Genomic DNA, 11,787 nt, shown 5'->3' with positions numbered 1-11,787 from the left:
GACACTGGTTGCCAACCTACTGGAAGAGGGCTTCTTCCTGGACATGGATGTTGTGACATCACATGGGGCATCAGATTCAGATTCCGCCACCACAGCTTTGGTTTTCACCTTCTTAGGCACCTCTTTGCTCCAAGCTTTTGTAGGTCCATAGCTTTTCCTCTTGTGTGTGCTTTCTGACTCTGGTTGCTTGTGAGGGTTTGGTGCACCAACTTCCTTAGAGGGGGACTTCAACTCCACGGCCTTTTTCTCCCTTCTGGTCCTGACTCTCTTGGCTATCCTAGGAACAACTGTAGCCAGAAGATCATTGTCTGAGAGTTCTTCCACGTTAATCGTCTCAGCCCTAGACTTGTCCTCAACATTTTGAGTAACCTTGGCCTTCTCACTTCTCACCTTGCCTGAGGGTTTTTCAACCTTTGATCCCTCATGAGCATTTGGTTGCTCAACATTGTCAGTGACATTTTTGCTCAACACAACAGCTTTCTCTTGACATGCAGCAATGTCAGGAATGATTGTGTTCAAGGGAACAGAAACCCCAGGAACATCTCGATTGCCAGATAGTATCTGAGTGACGATAGTTGCAATGGAGTTATGTACATACCTTGACCCTTCCCTTGTGTGTTCATCAAGAGCGATTTCTGATGAAAACCCAGTGACCGTTTCCTTAGGTCTTCTTGCATGGGACGAAGTTGCTGCGTCCACAACTGGTTCCTCCCGGGTAGGGTGGTGAGACTCGGTGCTGTGAGAATCAGACATGGTGGTGTACGAGGAGGTGTCGGATTGACGAGCCATGCTGAAAATTGGAGAGGGAAGATGAATCGTTTCTTTGGACGAGGGTTTGCACGAGTGGAGAATGAAACGACTGAATGTGAAACGCTTTGTGCAGGAGTAAGGTCTATTAGATTTTGACCACTCAGCGCTCACCAGATGTTTAATAATTTGACTTATTAAACAGTAGCTAACTAACTTCATTAGTTGCTATAACTTTTCAGATGCACACCTTCCCTTTTTGTCCTCACTGTACAATGTCATAACATTCTGTGTGACATTGTACTCTGTCTGCATCAGGTTCCTCCAAACTAGAGGTGACCACCTGCCTCCATAGGCAAGGTACTGAGTTTCTGCAGACGTCAATAACATGCACCTCTGTCTATCCCTCGCTGTCATATCAGTTATATGATGGCCAAAGGTAACCAAGGGCTCATTACTTTTGAGCAGACACTTTCCATAGTATGTCCTTTTATCTAAGGACAGATATGAGGCTCTTCTCATAGTTCCCTTGGAAATGCTCTTCTTCACTCCTTTTACCTGAGGTGCATCAAGTTTTCCATGTCCCACCTTCCCTTCCTGATCTCCCTTGGTCAAAGGACACTTGGGGGGGTTGATAGAGTCTTTAGATTTCCATAGATAGCAATTATCTTTGGATCTATCTCCTCTCATCACTTCTTGATTGCCCCCATTCAACACCACACATCCTCCCTTGGTAAATTCCACCTTATATCCTTGGTCACACAGTTGGCTTATGCTTATGAGGTTCACAGTTAGTCCTTTTACTAACAATACAACACTCAATTTTGGAGCTTCTGGACAGTCCAGCTTCCCAACACCCATGACTTCTCTTTTAGTTCCATCACCTAATGTCACAGACTTGGTGTGAGAGGGATGTAGATTCACCACTAGGTAGTTCATCCCAGTCATATGTCTTGAGCAGCCACTATCAAGGTACCAATCTTGTTTGGTATGTCCTCTTGAAGAAGTGTGAGCAAGGTTAGCAACACACTGTTGATTCTCAGGAGAGAAGTGCATCTTAGATGCCAGCTGCTTAGGATTGACCTGAGGTGTCTGCTTAGCCGCCCATGTTGGTTTTTTAATGGGAGCATTATGAGTAGACACCTTTTTCTTGGGCCTACCTTGAGGGGTCTGGTTTGGGTAACCATGCAGCCTGTAGCAGAATGGTTTTATGTGACCGAATCTACCACAGTAATGACATTTCCATCTCTTGAATTTCTTCTTCTGATGGTTGTTCATTCTGGTTCCTCGATGTTGTGACTTTGAATGAGACATCCCTTTGGACTTCTGAACTTTAGCCTTTGGGCGTTTGCGTTCAGTTGAGGATCTTTTCCCAAAGCCTAGACCAGATGTGTTTCCAGACTTCTGTCCTGTCTTCAGGATTTCTTCCAAGATGTCAGATCCCTTATTCAACATTTTGATGGATTTGGTCATTTGGTCTAGCTTAGAGATTAACAACGAAATCTCACTCTTCAGACCCTCTATGACTTTCAGCTGCTCTAGTTTCTCAGCTTCTAGTTCTTTGATGAGTTTCTTATGCTTTTCTCCTTGGATGCAAACTTCTGCACTTTTAACACATAATTCTTTATATGAAACAGCAAGCTCATCCAATGTGAGTTCATCTCCACTTGAGTTATCCTCTGAGGCACAAACACTAGTCAGAGCATTGATTTGTTTGGCCGATTCTCCTTCAGATTCACTCTCAGAGCCTTCTTCTGACCAGGTGACAGATAACCCTCTCCTTTGCCTCATGAGAAGGGTAGGGCAGTCAGCCTTACTATGACCACATCCTTCACATCCATGGCACTGGATTCCCTTGCCTTGGTTGGCCTTTTCTTTATGAGTTGATCGTTTCTTTATGTCAGATGGGATGTTCGTAACATTAGATTTACCCTGTTGATCAACTTTCTTTATGAGCTTGTTGAACTGTCTCCCAAGCATGGCTAGGGCTTCTGATATACTTTCATCACCTCCAGTATATCCTTCTCCTATAAGGACTATGCTTTTCTTCTTCTCAGCATACTCACCTAAGCCCATTTCAAAGGTTTGGAGAGAACCAATGAGCTCATCTACCTTCATATTGCTGATGTCCTGAGCCTCCTCTATGGCAGTGACCTTCATAGCAAACCTCTTAGGCAAGGACCTGAGAATCTTTCTTACGAGTTTCTCTTCAGTCATTTTCTCACCTAGTCCACCAGAGGTGTTTGCAATTTCAAGAATATTCATGTGAAAGTCATGAATAGTCTCATCCTCTTTCATCCTCAGATTTTCAAACTTGGTTGTCAACATCTGAAGTTTTGACATCTTCACCTTGGAAGTACCTTCATGAGTTACCTTGAGGGTATCCCAAACTTCCTTAGCTAGTTCACAATGGTGCACCAGCCTGAAGATGTTCTTAGTGATTCCATTGAACAGTGCATTCAAGGCTTTGGAATTTCTAAGAGCTAATGCCTCTTGTTCCTTGTCCCAATCTTCTTCAGGAATCTGCACACTGACTCCATCTTCACCTGTCCTCATTGGATGTTCCCATCCTTAGTTGACAGCTCTCCAGACTTTGCTGTCTAGAGACCTTAAGAAGGCTATCATACGAGGCTTCCAGTCATCATAATTAGAGCCATCCAACATGGGTGGTCTATTTGAGTGTCCTAAATCCTTGTCCATGGTACTAGAAAGTAACTTCCCTAGATCTCACCCAGAACTTCACAGGCAGGGTGCCTGCTCTGCTGCCAATTGAAATTCTAGTTATCAGACTTTGGATGTCACACTGGTTGTTATGACATCCAATTCTGCACAGACAGGGATTATGCAGAACTTAATTATAAGTGCAGTAAATAACACAAGTAATTGTTCACCCAGTTCAGTCCAACATGACCTACATCTGGGGGCTACCAAGCCAGGGAGGAAATCCACTATTAGTAGTATCAATTCAAAGCTAAACTCACCCGTTTACAACTTATCACTTAATCCCTACCCAATGCAATTTCAATCTTAATCTAAGATCAGAGTTCCTACTCACTCCCCCTCAATCACCTCAGTGATATTAAAAACACTTTGAAGTCACACTTCAAAAACAACTCTTGGTTATGCTTCACAGCTTAAACCAAGATACACAGCACTCACGCTTAAAAGCTTTGAGTGACACAACACTTACAACTCAATGAACACCCTATGCCAAAGCAATCATCTATTTGATAATGACTTGGCTTACAAGATACGTCTAACTCTAGACTCACAAAAATACAGCAGTGAAGTAAGATGGACACACTAAATCTTCACGCCTCAAAATCCCTGAAACTGAATGGAGGAATGCCTTCCTTTTTATATTGCAGCACCTGGGCTTTTGCACCTGTATTTTCCTGAATTTTAGGTCACATACGTTCCCTCAAATTCAATATTTAGGTTGCTAACAAATAGGCTATTTGTTAGGTTCATTGAATGTAGCTTGGTTGTTGATTTCCTGAATTTTCTCTAAGCTGTTGACTTCCTAAAGAATAGCCTGAGAAAGCTGTAACAGAAAACTGAACAACCTACAATTTAGCATATGCTGTCAGGCATGAATGTCACGACATTCAGCTTGACATCAAGGTCCATATGCTGAGTCTGTTTTCCCAGAAAACAGACTGTACAAATCTGCTGACCTGTACATGATCAATATGACCATACTACAGTACCAGATTACATTAGTAAATGTCAAAGTGTCCAACTTAACATTTACACAGTTGGCCTTAGGTTAGTTCTGTAATTCTCTTGAAGAACAAACTAACTAATATGCTGAAGTATAGCAGAACACCACTCTGCCCAATCTTCAGTAGCTGCTGTCAATGATGAATGTCACAGCATCCAGTTTGACATTCAATCAGTAGGCCTTATGCCAGGTCTGGTTCTTCCTTGATAACCAGACTGCAAGTGAATACTAAGTTCTAACAGAGCTTCTGTTCCTTAGTATCTGTTGACAGGTATGAATGTCACAGCATTCAATAATCCTGTGTTAGCTAGTCCTGCAGTAACTACAATGTAGTTACATATACATGTCATGACATCAGTCAAGACATTAGTGTTTTACCATACAATGCAGCCAATTAAACACCTACACTTATCTTGAAGTGCTTCATCACAGGACGTAGGCTCGATCAGAGACACTAGTCCCAGAGGAGTATCTTCAGAGGTCCTGAAGGTAGATCTGGTTCTGACAGGTTCGTCCTTGTTGCCCAGAATCAAATCTTCAGATACGTTGATACGACTTTTAACTTTCTTTGGGATTATTGGGGAATTAATTTCCTCAGAGTTCTGAGTGGCAGTTGCTTCTGGAGCTTTATCAGATCCTGCAAGAGTGATTTCTAAATCTGAAAAAATTTCAACTAGCTTTGACTTTTCAGGGTCAAGCTTATCGTCAAATCTGACATGAATTGATTCTTCCACAATTTTGGTTTCTGTGTTGTATACTCTGTAGCCTTTAGAGCGTTCTGAGTATCCTAACATAATACCTTTCTGTGTTTTGGAATCAAACTTGTTCAGATGTTCTTTAGTGTTTAAAATAAAGCAAGAACATCCAAAAGGATGAAAGTATGAAATGTTTGGTTTTCTTCCTTTACACAGTTCATAGGGAGTCTTTTCCAGAATAGGTCTTATTGAGATTCTATTCTGAATGTAAGACGCTGTATTTACAGCTTCTGCCCAAAGGTGCTTTGCCACATTAGTTTCATTGATCATAGTTCTGGCCATCTCTTGGAGTGTCCTATTCTTCCTCTCTACAACTCCATTTTGTTGTGGAGTTCTAGGGCAGGAGAAATCATGGGATATTCCATTAGAGTCAAATAATTCCTCAAAGGATTTATTTTCAAATTCCCCACCATGATCACTTCTGACTCCGATAATCTTAGAGTCAAATTCTTTTTGCACTTTGGAGCAGAAACTAGTGAATACAGAGTGAGACTCACTCTTGTGCTTTAGGAATTTCACCCATGTCCAGCGACTGTAATCATCAACAATGACTAGTCCATACTTCTTTCCATTGACTGATGCTGTTTTCACAGGACCAAATAAGTCAATGTGGAGAAGTTCCAGAGGCTTAGAGGTAGTAACAATAGTTTTCTTTTTGAAAGATGTTTTTGAAAATTTTCCTTTCTGACATGCTTCACATAGAGCATCTGAAGAAAACTTCAGTTTAGGTAGGCCTCTGACTAACTCGAGTTTATTTAGCTGAGATAGTTTTCTCATGCTAATGTGGCCCAAGCGTCTATGCCATACCCATTGCTCTTCGTGAACAGACATCAGACATTTAACATTTTGTTCTCTTAAATCAGAAAGATTAATCTTATAAATATTGTTTTTCCTCTTGCCTGTGAATAGGACTGAACCATTATTTTGATTTATGGCTTTAATTGTTTTTTGATTAAAGATCACGTTATAACCGTTATCACTTAATTGACTTATGGATAACAAATTATGCATTAATCCTTCTACGTAAAGAACATCAGATATAGAGGGAAGAGTACCATTACCAATAGTTCCGGAGCCTCTGATCCTTCCTTTCTGATCTCCTCCGAAGCCTACGAATCCAGCGTCTTTAAGTTCCAGGCTTTGGAACATAGACTTTCTTCCCGTCATGTGTCGCGAGCATCCAGAGTCCAGGTACCATGACTGGTGTCTGAACTTTGCTGCATAGGATATCTGCAACATAAACAATCTTATCTTTTGGTACCCAGAGTCTCTTGGGTCCTTTCTGATTAGTTTTCCCAGAGTTTCTTATAACTTTGGGTTTTCTAGCATTTTCAAATTTATGTTCTTGTGTGTGCGTATAGTGATATGAAAACGGAGATTTAAGTTGGTCACCAGTAGAAGTTTTATCTTCCTTAGGATCATACCCAATTCCCTTTTTATTGTTCTGACTGACTCCATAAATCATGGATGCCATGACACTCCTTCCTATCCCATTTTTCAGAAATTCTTGAAAGGCTTCTTCGTATTTATAAATTATTGTATTTGAAGTCTGTGGAGCTTGAGATAACACTTCTTCCAGTTCTAAACGATTTTTATTCGCTGCATCTCTTTGTAATGTTAAGGATCTGATTTCATCCTCTCGTTTTAGAATTGTCATCTCAAGTTTGCCACATTCTTCAAATTTTGCTTCAAGACAGCCTTTTATATTTTTAAACTTTTGTTTTAATTTCTGATATGAGCTAAGAGTTTCTGACAAGCATGATTCTAGATCAGATCGAGAGAGTTCAGAAAATACCTCTTCAAATTCTTCATCTGAGCTGCTCCTGGATGTGGTAGCCATAAATGCCTCATTGGCATGTTCATCAGAGTCAGATTCTGATGAGCCAGATTCGCTATCATCCCAGGTAGCCATTAGTCCTTTCTTTGTCCTGAAGGTATTTTTCTTGAAGCTTTCTTTTCTAGAATTGTCTTTCTTAAGCTTGGGGCATTCATTCCTGTAGTGACCAGTTTCTTTACATTCATAACAAGTAATATCTTTGTTAGTTTTACCTTTTGAGGTTGATTCTGATCGATCCCCTCTGGGTCTTGGTCTTCTGAAGTTGTTATTCCTATTTTTCCAGAGTTGTTTAACTCTTCTGGTCAGGAGGGACAATTCTTCTTCATCATCAGAATCTTCTGGTTCAGAGTCATCAGCATCTTCAGTTTCTGCCTGGAAAGCTTTGGTTCTGTCAGATTTGCGTCTTTCAGATCTGGACTTTAATGCTACAGACTTGTTCTTTTTCTGAGGTTCATCTTCCTCTAGTTCTATCTCATGGCTTCTGAGGGAACTGACAAGTTCTTCAAGACTGATATTGTTCAGATCCTTTGACAGCTTCAGGGCAGTAACCATGGGTCTCCACTTCTTTGGCAAACTTCTGACTATCTTTTTGACGTGGTCTGCAGTTGTGTATCCTTTGTCTAGAACTTTGAGACCTGCAATTAGAGTTTGGAATCTAGAGAACATTACCTCTATGGCTTCGTCATCTTCCATTTTGAAAGCTTCATATTTCTGGATAAGCGCCAGAGCCTTTGTCTCTTTGACCTGAGAGTTTCCTTCATGAGTCACACAAGGAATTTATACTGGTTCGCTTATAACACAAAGCTACTCCAGTCCACCCGGCCAAGGTGATTTTGCCTTCAACAAGGACTTAATCCACTAATCTTGAAAGATAGTTTACAACCAACGTCTAAGAGAGTGATCTCTTAGTCCTCTCAAGTATACAGACTGCGTAGAGTCACTTGAGGAAATAAAACAACTTAGATGAAACAAAGTTTGTAATCTAGAGTGCTTCTAGGATAAAGCAAATATTACAATGATGATAGCAAATAGAATGTTTCACGTATGAGCAAAAACTCGTGAAAGATTGAGAGAGAGAGAGAGAGAAAGTTTCTGTGTGTACTTGCGCGCCTCTCAATGTTGTTTGCTGTCCTTTTTATAGGAGTGAAAGGACCGTTGAAACTGATGGCAGATAATTTGTCTTGAATAGGAATTAATGCCATAATTTCTGTTGTTTCTTGCCAAAACAACTTTGTCTCCCTGAATAACTTCTTTCCAAGAATAGATTCTTTCCATTTAATTTGCAGTAGACGTTACTCTTTCTGATTTAGGAAATCCATTATCAGACTACGTGACTCTGGGAATCTTGGAATCTTGCTATGTTGATTCGGAGCTTCTGATGTTGATCTTAAAGAGTTCTGATGATGTCTTCAGATGACGCTGAGAGCTTCTGGAATTGATATCCCATTGTTCAGAGTCAGAACTTCTAGAGTGTACTCCTTCTTCAGATGCTTCTGATATTCTGCTGTTTTGCTCAGAGTTGGAACTTCTTGAGCGTGTTTCTGCTTCAGATGCTTCTGATCTTCTGGTAATTTGTATCTGATATGATTCTGTATCTGATAACGCAATCAGATTCCTTTCTTTTGTTTAGAGTCCTGCACACTTAGAAACTTTTCGTTAGAGTGCCATTTTTGGTTTCATCCTTTGTTATCATCAAAATCTTGGAATCTGTTGTAGAACAATTTTTGTTCTTACAATCTCCCCCTTTTTGATGATGACAAAATAAACTCAAATAGCAGATGAAACATAAAAAATATCAGATCAGATCAGATAGAAGTGGGCTCCCTCTGAGATAGGTTAGGGAGTTCAGAAGTTCTTACCAGAGCTTCCAAGCAATGAAGTTTCTCGATACCTTCTGCAATTTCTTAAGTCCAGTGTTAGATGAATTTATTTTTAAGAAATAATATGTTGCAGAGTGCTTAAGGTATTAGGCAATATTTCATCAGAGCTATATTCGATTTCTCCCCCTTTTTGTCAGAATCAAAAAGTTTAAACAAAAATTAAAAAACATTATATTCAGATAATTGAACAGCAGAGACAATGGCAAGAAAGCAAACAAGCAAACATCAGAACAAGGAAAACAAAGCAACAAACAAAAAAAATCCTAAGAGCCTAAGGGTTGGGAGGAGGAGGCATTCTCTGAAGCAGTTGAGCCAGCATGTTCTGAATGTTGTCGTTGACGGTGTCCTGTTTGTCCATTCTGGCTTTGAGTTCCTTCTGGTCTTTCTGAAGTTCTTCAAGTGTCTTGAGAACCATGGGAATGACAGAAGAGGACTCCCCCTGAGTCAGCGCACTATGTTCTTCAGCAGCTTTGGCTTCAGCTTCTGCAGCTGCCTTTGCTTCAGCTTCAGCAGCAGTAGCAGCAGCATCAGCTAGAGCTTTAGCCTCAGCTTCCTTGGCCCTTTGGATTTCTGCTTGTCTAGCTCTTTCTTCTTCTTGCCTCCTGGCTTCTTCTTCAGCTTCTCTGGCAAGTCTCTCCTGTAGTCTTGCCTCAACATCTCTGATGAAGTCGTTTCTGACTTGCTCAGAGATGTGCTTCAGCTTGAAAGCCTCAAAAGTCATCCAGCCAATGACTCTGTTCCAGTGTGTCCTTACAGAGTCAGGATCATCACTGATGCCAGAGTTAGTGGTCAGAGACTTGACCTTTTATACTGAAGCCCCTGCGAACAACATTATGGCTTCCTCAAGGGTAGGCAGGGAATGTTCAGGTTCAGATGTTTGGGGTGGAGACTACGTGACTCTGGGAATCTTGGAATCTTGCTATGTTGATTCAGAGCTTCTGATGTTGATCTTTTAGAGTTCTGATGATGTCTTCAGATGACACTGAGAGCTTCTGGAATTGATATCCCATTGTTCAGAGTCAGAACTTCTAGAGTGTACTCCTTCTTCAGATGCTTCTGATATTCTGCTGTTTTGCTCAGAGTTGGAACTTCTTGAGCGTGTTTCTGCTTCAGATGCTTCTGATCTTCTGGTAATTTGTATCTGATATGATTCTGTATCTGATAACGCAATCAGATTCCTTTCTTTTGTTTAGAGTCCTGCACACTTAGAAACTTTTCGTTAGAGTGCCATTTTTGGTTTCATCCTTTGTTATCATCAAAATCTTGGAATCTGTTGTAGAACAATTTTTGTTCTTACAACCTTGTTGTTCATCCTAACCGATGATGGTTACTCTTTGTGGTTATCCTCATCCAGTATTCGATGTTGATATTCCCTTTGTCTGGGTAATTGCTCTGAGTAAGCAATTGTATCCCTAACTTGTTTTGTGGATAATTGCCGTATGCTAGCAATTTTATCCTCAGTGGGTCCTTTCACCGTTTGCCAGTGATTTGTTCCCCGGATCATTGATTTTTTATCAATGCATCCCCGGTGAGTTCTCTTTCATTTACCCTTTTGTTGGTAATGATTGTTGCTCCCTTTGATCGGTCATCATTATATACCTAGTTTTGGTATCCCGATGCCTTTCTTTTCGGTTGATTTATCCTTCATTAACCCAGTAACCGGTTGTGGATAATCTTCCATGCGAGTGTGTTATCCACGTTCTGACGGTAATGGATAATATATCTCATGCACTCTTCAGTCGAAGCCTGTTGTGTTTCCCAGTCGAGTAAGATTCGTGTTTCCCTTTGCGGAATCGAATATTCTTTCTTCCCTTTTTTGAGCGTATCTCCCAGTAACCGGTGATATGTCTCCTGGATAATTGCCGGATGCTTGCAATTTATCCCCTGTGAGTTATCTTTCGTTTACCCTGTTGTTGTTGGTAACGATGGTTTCTCTTTTCGGTTGGTCGCCTATTATATACCCAGTAACCGGTATCCCTGGTGTTCCTTCCATGCGAGTATATTATCTATGTTCTGAAGGTAATAGATAATGTATCTCATGCGAGTATACTATCCACGTTCTGACGGTAATGGATAATATATCTCATGCACTCTTTGGTTGAAGCCTTTTGTCCTTCCCCATTGGAGTAAGATTCGTTTTCCCGTTGTGGATTCGAATGTCCATCCTGTAAGTCGATTTGCTTTTTCAAGCCCTCCTTTCGGATGATGAGTGTTTTGGCATATATACCAATTCACGCCTTTGGTTGGTCACCTATTATATACCCAGTAACCGGTATCCCTGGTGTTCCTTCCTTTCTGCTCCCTATTATGACCTTGGTCCTCTATGGAGTCATATTTTCCTGAGTTGATGTACCTTTTTCAGGTCTTTCTTAGATGTTTGGTTGATTGATATCTTTCACCCTCATATCGGTCTTAGATATTCATTCTTCCTGAGCTTGTTGTTCTTTCACCCAGTAACCGGTGTTTAGATCACATGTCTCTTTGAGCTTGTTACCCAGTAACCGGTAACACCTCATCTTGCAGATTTTCTCCAGGAGAGTCTCTTTGTTAGACATTCCCCAGCGGAGTTTCTGTTGTGATTTTACCCTTTTGTTGTATTGGCGTTTTCCCCAATATATGCAATTTTTCCCCGGCAGAGAGGTTCTGTGTGAATCTTTCCCTAGTCCAAGTCCGGATTTTTATCCGAAGTATCCTTTGTGGATAGTTTGAGTCAGCTTGAGTCTTTCCAATGGTTGTGTTCCCTTTGGAAATTTCTTCTTTTCCCCAGTTTGAGTCCTTTACTCCCCAGTAAGGTCTCCAGTCCAGTCGTGTCCTGCTCACGTTGTGTCTAATTCTTTGTTTCCC

The sequence above is a fragment of the Lathyrus oleraceus genome, chromosome 3, assembly GCF_024323335.1.
Source record: "Lathyrus oleraceus cultivar Zhongwan6 chromosome 3, CAAS_Psat_ZW6_1.0, whole genome shotgun sequence".
NCBI classification, from domain to species: Eukaryota; Viridiplantae; Streptophyta; class Magnoliopsida; order Fabales; family Fabaceae; genus Lathyrus; species Lathyrus oleraceus.
Note: the sequence above shows the minus strand (reverse complement) of the source record.